This window comes from Thermobia domestica, chromosome 10 (assembly GCF_964235325.1).
Source record: "Thermobia domestica chromosome 10, izTheDome1.hap1.1, whole genome shotgun sequence".
Taxonomy (NCBI): domain Eukaryota; kingdom Metazoa; phylum Arthropoda; class Insecta; order Zygentoma; family Lepismatidae; genus Thermobia; species Thermobia domestica.
In genome coordinates this window covers 81,223,098-81,236,488 of record NC_137463.1, presented here as the reverse complement: position 1 = coordinate 81,236,488, position 13,391 = coordinate 81,223,098, and positions in this window count along the sequence as shown.

The window sequence follows — 13,391 nt, the reverse complement described above, 5'->3', positions numbered from 1 at the left end:
TTTCTTTGCTTACTTTAATTTAACCACTTTATTCAGCAATGATGCACACTTCTGTTAATAAAACACAAATTGACTGACCAAAGCAAAGAATATTTTAAAAACACTCGTGTAAGCCATTGAGGCAATGCATAATCGCTTTCATCAAACAGGACAAAACTGTTATATATATATATATATATATATGCAGGGGCGGATCCAGGATATGATCAAGGGAGGGGCTAAACCATATTTTGCTGTTTTATCTAGTGTAAAGCAGGATTGAAGCCCATTTTATCCAGTGTATATCTGAGCGTCAAGGGGGGGCTATAGCCCCTATAGCTCCCCCTTAAATCCGCCACTGTATATATATATAAATATATATATATATATATATATATTAGGGATGGCCAAAATTTTCCGGAATCCGGATTCCGGAAATTTTGTTTTCCGGAATCGGAAAATTTACTTTCCGGAATTCGGAAAAATTCCGGAATTCGGAAAAATTCCGGAATTCGGAAAAATTCCGGAATTCGGAAAAATTCCGGAATTCAGAAAAATTCCGGAATTCGGAAAAATTCCGGAATTCGGAAAAATTCCGGATTTCGGAAAAATTCCGGAATTCGGAAAAATTCCGGATTTCGGAAAAATTCCGACATTCGGAAAAATTCCGGAATTCGGAAAAATTCCGGAATTCAGAAAAATTCCGGATTTCGGAAAAATTCCGGAATTCGGAAAAATTCCGGATTTCGGAAAAATTCCGACATTCGGAAAAATTCCGGATTTCGGAAAAATTCCGACATTCGGAAAAAATCCGGAATTTAGAAAAATTCCGGAATTCGGAAAAATTCCGGAATTCAGAAAAAATCCGGAATTTTTCCGAGATCCGGAATTTTTCCGATTTTACTTTCCGGATTCCGGAAAGTAAAAATTCTGGAATTGGCCATCCTTAGCTAGTAGTTGTTAAAAGAGAAACACAATAATGAATAGGCTATATATACTGTATTAATTTCTTGTAGTTGGATATGTCTTTATCATTTACGTAGACAATTGCTACTGCAGTTATTTACTACTTTATGAGAAAGATCTTATTTTCACACACAAAAAAGTCGCCGGTATGTCTCAAACATTATCGCGTTCCCACCTGCAGCTGCTCCAAAGCACTGCAAACTACTTTTTAATCAGGCGAAAGGCAGTGAAGGAAAATAAATCTCAACAAATATTCTAATAACATTCGCTTATTGTCAACATACCTACAGTGAGCGCAGAAAGTGTTCGTACACCGTGCATAGTTTATATTGAAAACAGCTAGCATGAGAACGGGAGGTGGAAAAATATATATATAACCAGAATTAAGACTACACATTCATACATTTTATTTCTATATACAAGAGAAAGGCCAAACAAACACAATCACTGTTTTGTTCAGAAGAAAAGAGAGAATTCCTTTTTTGTAAACGCAAAAAGTCACCGTACACTTATGCTTGAATTAATGCTTATAAAGTATATTACGTTATTTAATATTTTGTGGGATTACCCTGTGCGTTAATGATTGTCTGTAATCTTCGTGGCATTGATTTCACCTGTAGTAGTTCGTAGTTCTGTAGCTTCGGGACTGATTATGTCCCATTCTTCTTGAATAGCTTTTCTTAGGCCTTCTTTAGTAGACAAGCTGTGCCTTCTGATTCTTGTCTCCAGAACAGATCATAGATGTTCTATGGGGTTCATGTCTGGGGATTGGGGAGGTGTGCGAAGCTGTTTCAAGGTATTATAGAGTCAGGGGCGGGTCCAGAGGGGGCAATCGCCCCCCCCCCACAAGAGGAAACTCTTATTTTATACATAAATAAACCCATCCATAACAAGTTTGGAGCTCTTAAAAGTAGCAGTATTACCGCCGACCGCCCCCCCCCCCAGAAGTCCGTCCTGGATCCGCCCCTGGCAAACCTTGCAGACAGGCCTTGTTCAACAGTACAAACAATAATTGCGATGTATAATGTTTCTATCACTGTGCGAAACCATAAAAAAAATAATAAAAAAAGAACTCGAAGACCAAGAGTGTTGAGTGAACAAGTTAAACGTTACATTATTAGGGAAAGAAAAAAGGTTCCAAAAAGTAGTGCTGTGCAATTGGCAACGGATCTGGAAACACGCGGTGTTAAAGTATCAGCCAGTACAGTGCGGAATATTTGCAGGGTATCATGGTCGGATAGCCAGGAAAATGTTCTGGGTGAACAAGACAAATCGTATAAAGAGACTAAAGTTTGAAAAAGAGTATAAAGATAAGGGATCAGGCTTCTTTCTGGAATAGGGTCATATTTTCGGACGAAAATAAATTTAATTTTATCGAGTCCAATGGGAGGCGTATGGTATGGCGCAAGGTGAATACAGAGATGAATCCTCAAAATCTCGTCTCTAAAGTAAGACACGGAGGAGGGTCCGTGCTCGTCTGGGGTTGTATGAGTGCCTCAGGAGTGGGTCGTCTCCACCTTATCGATGGAGTGATGATCTACAAAGTGTATATTAACATATTAAAGGAATATATCCATACTAGTGGGCAGAAGATGGTTCTTGAAAACAATTTATTGTTCAGCAAGACAACGACTCCAAACATACAGCGGAAAATACTCGATTGTGGCTACTCTATACAGGGGCGGATCCAGGACGGACTTCTGGGGAAGGGGCGGTCGGCAGTAATACTGCTACTTTTAAGAGCTCCAAACTTGTTATGGATGGGTTTATTTATATATAAAATAAGAAAGTTTCCTCATGTGGGGGGGGCGATGGCCCCGATCGCCCCCCTCTGGATCTGCCCCTGAGGTTTGCTATCTTTCTCAAAGACTTACCCTTCTTATGCACTTTAATAATTACTTTTCTTGTCTCCTCATTTGTTTCTGTTCGGTTGCTTCCCATTTCGACAGCCCACCGTGCAGTTTTTTCACTCCTATTCACAACTAAACTCATTCTGTTACTCGTCATGCTATACAGAGGTGTATACTCAGGTGAATACTAGTGAACCCCAGTTGTGGTATCTTTGTTTCGTATTCGTACGTCAGGTGTACGATCACTTTTTGCGTCTACTCTATATATTTTCTACGGAATTTATTTACTTTCTGACCATTAAACTTGTCTTTGTGGTTCTTTATTGATATATTCATAAAGCTTAGTTTTCATTATTCATATTGTGTGTGTTATTACACTTCTTAAATTTTCTGTTTCTTTTTCGCAGGCATTTTCGTTTCAATAGCATAGGTGTACGAACACTTTCTGCGCTCACTGTATGTACAGTAAATACAAATTGACTTTACGAAGTATACAACGTAATTGTTCAATAATTAACATAAGCAGGCATTCATTAATTTATATTAATATAATAGTTAACAAAACTAATAAGCGGGTGATTGATGACTCAGTGGTAGAGTTTTCATCTATGGTATTCTAACCCAGGACATGTGGGTTTTCGATGGCTAATTTTGTGTTCGAAAATTTTCCCGGTGGTACTCTTGGTTCCCTTTCTTATATTTGTTCCATCATCACTCATTAACGAATTTAGTTTATCAAAACTCTATAGCCATATATTCATTCTGTCCGTCAGTGAAACAAACAGTCTCAAGAACTATCTGATGGATTACCAATCAATTTTGGCCATGATGTACAGAGTCAATAGTTAAGAATCGAGTTCCCTGATGAATGTAATATTCAAACCGGAAGCGGTACAAATCAACCATTTCCGGTTTTAACGTTAATCATTATATAGTAAATATGGTAATAGATAGCGAGAAGCGGTTTCCAGTAATCGACATATATAACATTCATGTAGATAGCATGTTACCCAGTTTGTGCATCTGCTGAAAATAATGAGCTTAGGTATTTAGAGAGCATTTTCCGCTTTAGAAAATGTGTGCTTGGTAAAGAATGTAGAGATTTAGCTGAGTCAGGCACGTAGCTAGAATATGGTAATAGGAAGGGGGGGGGGGGTCTGTCACGAAATACTATGGTTATTTACCAGGGGCTCAATCATTCTAAACTATTTTATTGGCAACATATATTGATTCGTTTAGCCAAGATTTCTAATGGGGGCATGATACTGTGGTTACACACCAGAGGCTCGATCAATCTAAATATTTTACTGACAACATACCCATATTGATTGGTTAGGACAATAAAATGAGGATATATTAGTAAGTATTTTAATAAGAAGCTATGAAGAAATCTCGAGTAAAAAATTATAAAAAAGTATTGAAAAAGATATAGTCTTCCGAGGTCATTCGAACGGTGTCGAGAATTTTGCGTCTGGGAAATTTGCGCCCTACCTCAAGAACAGGGAAAATTGCGCCTGCGATGTACCTCCACCGGGAAGTTTGAGACCTGCGAAATAAAAGAACCTATTGGAGCTTACGCATTTCCTCGGAGGGGCTGACATTACAGCATAAACAATCCTCCCCCCACAACCATGCCATTTGTGATTTATTTTCATTGTGGCTATATAAGGGGAGAATAAACTTCAATATAAGCCAAAAGAACACAACGGATCAACGCAATCACTGCTTCTTCCAGAGATGATTTTGGGGGAACACTGGCCTCCCCAGAGCTCTCAGAGTGCCCCCTCGGAGGAGACCAAAATAATACGTCTATAATATAATAATAAATAGAATAGTACCAGCAGTGACCCCCCTCCGGAATACTAAATGTGCCCCCCGGAACATTTTTCCTGAAAGAACGACTGAACGCAATTGTGTGTTTGAAGTGTAATTCCAGCAAGTAAACACACTGTACATAGTTTTCTTGATAATATTACTGAACTGATTTTACATTCACTTTACATTTTCTTTTCTATATTTTGTGTCCTGAAAAGCCAAACAACTCTCAAGGATTGTGAACAGAGATATCTGGGTAGAGCCAAACAGCCTTTTGTAGATTAAATTATACTCTTTGATTATATTAATAAATAATTATATATCAGTCATTTATACGTTTATTGTAAATTTTGTAGTATAATGAAAAATTGTATTTGTATGGATTGCCCTTTAGTGAACTAAAATTGTATTTTTTTTTTTCATTTGTTCGGAATATTATAACGGATGGAGTAACTCACTGAGACGATGAGAGGCAAGCCTAGTTCAAGTGCGAGTGGAAGTTACTTTACACAATACAATAATAAGTTGAATTGTAGGGCGCTAACATCCCAGTGCAAATATATAGCCGGCGCATTTTCCCCTCTTTTTGGGGTAGGGCGCAAACATTCCAGTGCAAATATATTGCGAGTGCATTTTTTCCTATTTTTGTGGTAGGGCGCAAAATTCTCGCATTCAAGGAAAATATAATGTCCGTGAAGTTGACAAGCCACTTATGTCAGACTCCAATTTCGACTTTAAACGTCGCTAGTGCTACGTTAGTGTTCGATAGTGACGCAAATCGTTAGTACTCCAACTGCATGCCAACACGCCCACTTCTAAGAATCATCTCAAAAGTGAGGTTAACCATTAGAGCAAGTAAGTGCTCATTGGTGCCATTAACATTAACGTTAAAGCCTCCATCGTACGGCCCTTTGAGTAATAATAACACCACGTTTTTTGCTAGTCTCAATGCGTCCCTATATTCTCGCGAATATTCTGACGTGCCCAAGTTAGTTACTTTTTTTTGGGGGACTATTGTTTATGTTATTGTTTATTGTTTATTGCTAGTCTGCAGAGTAGTCCTTACATTAATATGCCATTGTCCTTGATAATCATTGCGTATTTACAAGCAATTTGTTATTACTGTTAGAAGATATCAAAAAACAAGATAAAATATACTACTTAACGGTTCATATTTTTCTTTTACAGTACATAAACGATTAATAATAATAATAATAATAATAATAATAATAATAATAATAATAATAATAATAATAATAATAATAATAATAATAATAATAATAATAAGAAGAAGAAGAAGAAGAAGAAGAAGAAGAAGACTATTCCAGCATAAAAGTTATCAATTGCATTACACTGGCAACAAGCGACGCATATTTTAACTTCATAAAAAATCGTTTCTCACGATTTTCTGGAAAACTACGTATGATAACATCTTCATTATGTCAAGTTGTTTATCTCAGTGTAATATATGTCTTACCTCTGGACAATATCACAGTAAAACAAAAATTAAATATTAGGAGTACATCGTACTTTTGGACTACATCTCATTAACCATGGGAAGATTGAGTAGTGTATACTTTAAGATATAAGTTTCAGCTTAACTTGCATCATACATTCTTAGGATTACAAAAAGGAAATTTGTTCGTTTGCATTTGAACAAAATTCTTAGGATTACAAAAAGAAAAAATAATTTTTCCGAATTCCGGAATTTTTCCGAAATCCGGATTTTTTCCGAAATCCGGAATTTTTCCGAATTCCGGATTTTTTCCGAAATCCGGAATTTTTCCGAATTCCGGAATTTTTCCGAAATACGGATTTTTTCCGAATTCCGGAATTTTTCCGAAATCCGGATTTTTTCCGAATTCCGGAATTTTTCCGAATTCCGGATTTTTTCTGAATTCCGGAATTTTTCCGAATTCCGGAATTTTTCCGAATGCCGGAATTTCTCCGAATTCCGGAATTTTTCCGAATTCCGGAATTTTTCCGAATTCCGGAATTTTTCCGAAATACGGATTTTTTCCGAATTCCGGAATTTTTCCGAAATCCGGATTTTTTCCGAAATCCGGATTTTTTCCGAAATCCGGAATTTTTCCGAATTCCGGAATTTTTCCGAAATCCGGAATTTTCCGATTTTACTTTCCGGATTCCGGAAAGTAAAAATTCCGGAATTGGCCATCCCTAATATATATATATATATATATATATATATATATATATATATATATATATATATATATATATATATATATATATATATATATTATTTAGTTATTGCTTTGATCAGGGTATGTTTTATAAATGTATGTGGAATATATCTAGATTTATATGGTAATGATCACTATAGTACATATTGTACAACATTTTTTTGCGCAATTTCCAATTTTGTTGCCTGCTCATTAAGGCTTTATCTGTGTTAACAGATAAGGGAGTGAAAGTTTGCGCAATTTCAGCGTACCCAAACAGAGAGAGAACTGAAAGACGTGTTCGACTCCAACCGATGTATTATAGAAAAAGCAAAGGAGCTCTAGTTACACCTATCCCTCCTAGATGAGCATCCATCTTTAATGCAATTATTTGTTCAAAATATATAATTTTTTAAACTTAACACTGGAAATCTCAATATTGATACATAAACACTAAAATGGCGTATCTAAGTGAACCCATCTACTATATTTTTACATATTCAGAATTGTAATCTTTTGTTCAGGACCGGTACATAATATTTTTAATTAGATTCTTACTCCTTTTTAGATTTCCAAATTGTGTTATGCATAAGTTTCGGCAGTCTTATAGAATGGCTATCTCCGGTCGGTCATCTGTCAACAGGTATCAGAGCAAAAACTGTAACAGATACTAAAGAAGCGGTTTTTGGCAATTGATTTAGCGTCCCAAGAATAGTCCATTTCCTTTGTTAAGTTTCTACTGAAACCGAAAGTTATTCAAATTAACCATTTCCGGTTTCAAGGTTTAATGCAGTAAAACAAAGACGGTAATGGATAGTGACAAACTGTTTTTCTTTTAAATCAATTTACCATCTCAAGAGAACATATCGTCACAACCTGCGACACTCTACCGAAGCCGGAAGTGTTTCAATACTGATCTCCACAGAACAAAAACGGTTAGAAATATGAAGAAGTGTTTTTTTTTTTCAATCGATTTAGCGTTCCAAAAATAGTTAACTCTTTACTCAAACCGGAAGTGGTTCAAATTAACCATTTCCTTTTACAATGTTTAATGTCTTAAAACAGAAACGCTAATGCATAGCAACAAGCTGTTTTTGTTTAAATCAATTCACAGTCTCAAAACAACATATTGTCACATCCCGCAACACTACCGAACCCGGAAGTATTCAATACTGATCTCTATAGAGTAAAAACGATAAGAAATATTGAGAAATGTTTTTTAATCGATTTAACGTCCCAAAAATAGGTTCCATGTCCTCCGTTAACGCTCAATTCAAACCGGAAATGATAGAAATTAACCACTTCCGGTTTCAACGTTTATTTAAACATTGTAGAGACTCTTCGCTAAGCTCAGCTCCATTAAAAAAAAAAAAAAAAAAGATGATCAATAACTGAAAAGCAATGAAGAACATAAAAATATAGAAAGTATAGTAAGTAAGTAGATTGTATCATCAGAATGATATTATATGAATTGATAATTGTTTTCAAAACATTTCGTATTGTGTAGTCTTTCCAAACGGTAGTCCTAGAAAACAATTAGAGACTTTGTGGCATTATTTGCGACTCATCTATAGCCTATATATAAAAATGAAACTGAATATGTAACTTCATACCTTCTGAATCATCCGACCGATCTCGATCAAATTTTCAACATAGATGAGGTTCGAGGCTGAGATTTTTTAATCACTTTATTTTGACGGTGCAATGTAGGTTAGGTGGAGATATACAAAAATGATCGTAAATAACCGATATTAGTGCCGAATCCATAGTTTTCTGCGTCGCTGAGATGAACAATGACACTTCCGATGCTATTTAAATCCAAATTCAGGCCCGAAAATGACCGATATTACTGTCGAATCCATCCATACTGTCGAGGTCGCTGAGATGTACAGTGACAATTCCAATTCCGTTTTATTTCAACCCGGTGAAGCGGATAATCACAGCTAGTAATTTATAAAAGATATAGGCCTAAATAATACCACTGGATCCCTGTATATATGTACTATATCTTGGATACTTATAAAAGTTTCTAATTTACTTGTTAATATTGCTGCCTGACTTTGAGTTTAACGTCCTGTTCAGCAGCGAGGCTATATGAAACGTGGACCTACTAATTAACGTGGAATCCGAACCACGTGAACTCCTGCCTGACTTTGAATAACTACTACTCCGCAGATACAAAAATGTAAAGACGTGGGAGTTCATATCTTGACTTAAATTTAAAAAAAAAAAAACGGGTCCGGTACTCTAAAGTAATTTGTGGATCACTGGTATAGTGGTATAAATTTGGACATCCAACAGTTATGACGTCAGAAAGTGTGTACCGAAATTACTGGACTATAAGAACAGATTACGGAAGGGCTATTAGTTTATTTATCTAGAATTTTGTAGATAACATTGTTCATTTTCTGCATTTTTGGCATTTCACATAGTCTTTGTTTTCCACTAACATTTAAAGAAATAGAGATGGGCTTAGTAAAGGTAGAACTTTTCTTCTAAACCACACATCTATGATAAAAAAAAAAAAAATAAATTAAACTAATATACCTAATTTAAAGTTGAGAATATTAGTGGTCATTCAGTACACCATGATTTGTTCTTAAGGTACTCAATAAATGAAGTAACTACGTATGCAAAAATTCCAAATTTGGAGCAAAACTAGCAGCCTTTATTGATTATTCATAGAATATTTTATTGCATCAATTATTTTCATGAACGAACAAATAGTTGAATTCAGCATATCGGCGAAAAGCCAAATGACTTTTCTCACAGGCAGTACCTCTCCGGTACATATTTTTTATAGTACTGCATTTTTTTGATAGTCTATGGGATTTTACGCGCATTTTCTTGGGAAACAATTAACCTTATTATTTTTTTTTAAAAAAAAAAACGTAGTGAATAGTAATGAAATGTGTGGTATACGCCATCAGTCGATTTGGTTGGTGTATTATAGGCACAATTAAACGTCAATAGTTGTATAACAGTAAATATTATATACATTTTTATTTTATTCAAGTTCCAAATTTTTTTTACATGTTGTGTATATAAATTACTAGCAAAAGTATTCCCATTCTTCACATGGGAATAATAAGAATTAATAATTATAAACCTGAAAGTTAAATATTATAAAATGACTTCCTTTCCCTCTTTGTAAGGGTGGAATTTTCGGAAACTTCAAGAATGCATTCCTTCATGTTGAAGTAAGAGTTTATAAACCTAATATTACTTTTGACTTAAGTAAATGCTCAAATTCGACATTTTCTAAATAGAGAGTCGGAAAGTGGAATATTTCTCTTCATAAGGGGAATTTTCGAAAACGTTGTAATATGTCTATAGTTGCTTTTAGTGAGAAGTTTTTATTCCGGTTTTTTTTATTTCCTTAATTTTAGGGATTCGTAAGACACTCTATTTTTCGAAATAAATGGAACCCTTCTTACTCCCCCCTTTAAATACGAATTTAATTAACTTCTTTCTAACTTTCGTAACAAAAGAAATCTCCTGTTTAAATTTCACTTTCCTAGCTACAGCAATTTAGTCCGGGCGATAAACAGTGGGTATGTAAATGTGCAAACATATATATTTGAACTTCTAAAAAACGGAATATGGGGAAGTATATGTATTCCAGTACTTGTAGGAAATAAATACAAAACCAAATAACAGGAAACAGTATAACAATGTATATATTTAAAAATATGACAATAAAATAACATAAATAATCTTATTTAAATCTTTATTTAAATACGAGATACAAGATCGTATCTGTAGATTTTTGACACAGAGAAAAGTGAGCAAAAAAAAAAAAAAAATGTAAAAGTTGTGTAAGCAGGGCATCGAACATGTACCATTACATTGAGAATGCTTCATATCGGTAGTAGTTGTTTGCAACTCCGTTTTCCAATACCATAAGCTCCTTGTTGACAAATCTGAAATGTACAGAAATTTAAATTATACAGTATATTATAAATATCATACATAACGAATATATTTAAAGACAAGGTTTTGTACGAAGAAAAACAAGCTCAAAAATTGATCATAAAACAAATAATACCAGTAATAACTCAGGTATCACATTTGGCCAAGCGAAAGTTAAGGATTTTTACTACATTACACATAAATTGCACGCACTGATTTAACCTGAACATATAAAAGCAGTTGCATTTAATATTTATTGATGAGATTATTACAGAAAACAACTGAAATATAAAAGTTATGAATGGAAGATACCAGTGGCGGCTCGTACTGTCATTAACAAAGCGTGCTACAATATATATATATATATATATATATATATATATATATATATATATATATATACGTGTATTTACCCACTGAAGGCGGAAGTTGATATCCATCCTTCGATTCTTCATGCTGGCAAACTTTTCTATCACCCTGGAGTTGAAATCTAGCATCTTGTTGATCAAACTTTTTTTTATCGAGAGCATGGCAAGGCAGTTAACCTTCCTGACCTACGGAAATTCCTCACGAATGTCTTAATTCTCTTTAGAGACGAAAAGCATCTCTCAGGCTCTGTTGTGGATATTGGTATGGTCACTATTATTTGCAAAAGGGTTGTTATTTCGCTAAAAGTGTCCTGTAAATTGTTTTTAAATATAGGCTGTCAGAACCAAAAGCTCAGTGCAAAGTCACTGCTTACCTAACATTGGGTAGCTTTCAACCGCAGTGTCCAGCATACGTTCCGGAAAAATCACTAAAATTTGCAGAATCCAGAAGTTTGGCGCCATCCAAATGGCTTGTTTTCTCAAATCGATTTCGCGCATCCGCAGAAATGCGATCACATACTTCTTTGGCATTGGGTACTCTGCAAGATATAATCCGCCCACATTTGTTTTCACCAACTGTTGGAAGAAACATATCATTTGTCCTAATATTGTCTGTGTCATTCCGAATTTTCTCAATGGCTTCAATGAAATATTTAAGTGCTGTTTGTACTTTAATGGTAGGCCTGCACTGAATTTGATTATAGAAAATATTAACATGCGGCATTATTTTGTGAAAGAATTCTAACCAAAACATGAATTCCCTGTGTTGGATTTCTCTAGTTCTGAAAAGCACTCTTTCGAAACATTTTAGTTTTCATAGATAGAATTGACGGTTCGTGACTTGAAATTCCATTTAGTAGCTGACCCACTTGGAATACGTCGTACAGCCACTTTTTTCAAAACAGATACACGCTGTGGGGAGCAGGAGGAAAAATGTGGAAAATCCTGAAAGACTACAGAAGAAAACCCTTGCCGATTGACTTTGAGATGCAGTTCTTCCCATTATCAAATTTAATTGGTTAACAATGGACGTAGTGTGCCAAAGGAAAGTGTTCTTTAATTTTAGATTGTACGTCATTAATTGATCCCTTATTACCGATGCCCCATTAAATGTGTGCGCTATAATTCTGCTACGATCTGAATCTGAGTCAAAAATGTTCAATTCATTTAATATACACTCCCGACAATTCTGGGCTCCCGGACCTTTAGGATTAAAGAAAATATAAAAGAGAAGAAAAGACAAAACCGAGCGGCGAGCGCCGCCAGTAAGCAAAAGAAAGCGAGAAAGAGGAATACTTAGCGCTTGCGCAGAATGTCTTCGGGCTCAATCTAACACAGCACGGTGGTAGCTATTCTGGGTGTAAAAAAAGGAAAGTGGACAAGGCATATTGAGATCTTTGCTCCATGCTAGAGATATAGGCTTGTATAGTTCAAGCGGGCTCCATTCAGTACAGCCCGCTCGGTTCGTTAGTACAACTTCCACACTGCTGAAGGCGCTGATAATCGCGCTCCACGCTCGAAAAAGATCGTCATGGGAAAGTTCTGTATTTTGTTAATTGATGGACAGTTTAAACAAATGAATAGATGAAAATTTTTTGAACTAAAATTAGTCTAACACAAATACACAAACATAGGAAGCGTGCTGTAGCCCGGTAGCCCTACGTCAGAAACCGCTACTGGAAGATACTCATAGATATAGTTATGCATATTTTACAACTAAGGTGCAATGTTTCAGAACGAAACTGTAATAGTCATTTTGGAATGCACATTTTTTATTGCCGTGAGAATTTTTGCATTGTTTCTGCACAGAAATTATTGCATTAAATTTCTTCATAAAATGTGAAACGTGACACTTATTTGTGCCTTCAAGTGCCTGAGTAGTTAATCTGTGTGGCATGTAATTGGTTTCCAATGAAGTTACTTGATTCGATTACAAACCCAAACAGTGCTTAAGATTTCTGTTTAAATAGTAGGATCCGTCTCATATAGCCTCAGTTAAAATCAATGCAATCTTATTTAAACTTATATCGCTTCATTTCATATTAATTCAACTTAATTAAAGCTTAAGTAGCCTCAATTCAAATAACTTACTCTAATTTAAACTTATATAGCCACAATTAAAATCAATCCAATTTAATTTAAACTTGTATATCTTCAATTCAAATAATTCCAACATAATGCAAATTTATATATCCTCAATTCAAATAATTTCACATAATTTAAACTTATATCGCTTCATTTCATATTAATTCAACTTAATTAAAGCTTAAGTAGCCTCAATTCAAATAACTTACTCTAATTTAAACTTATATAGCCAC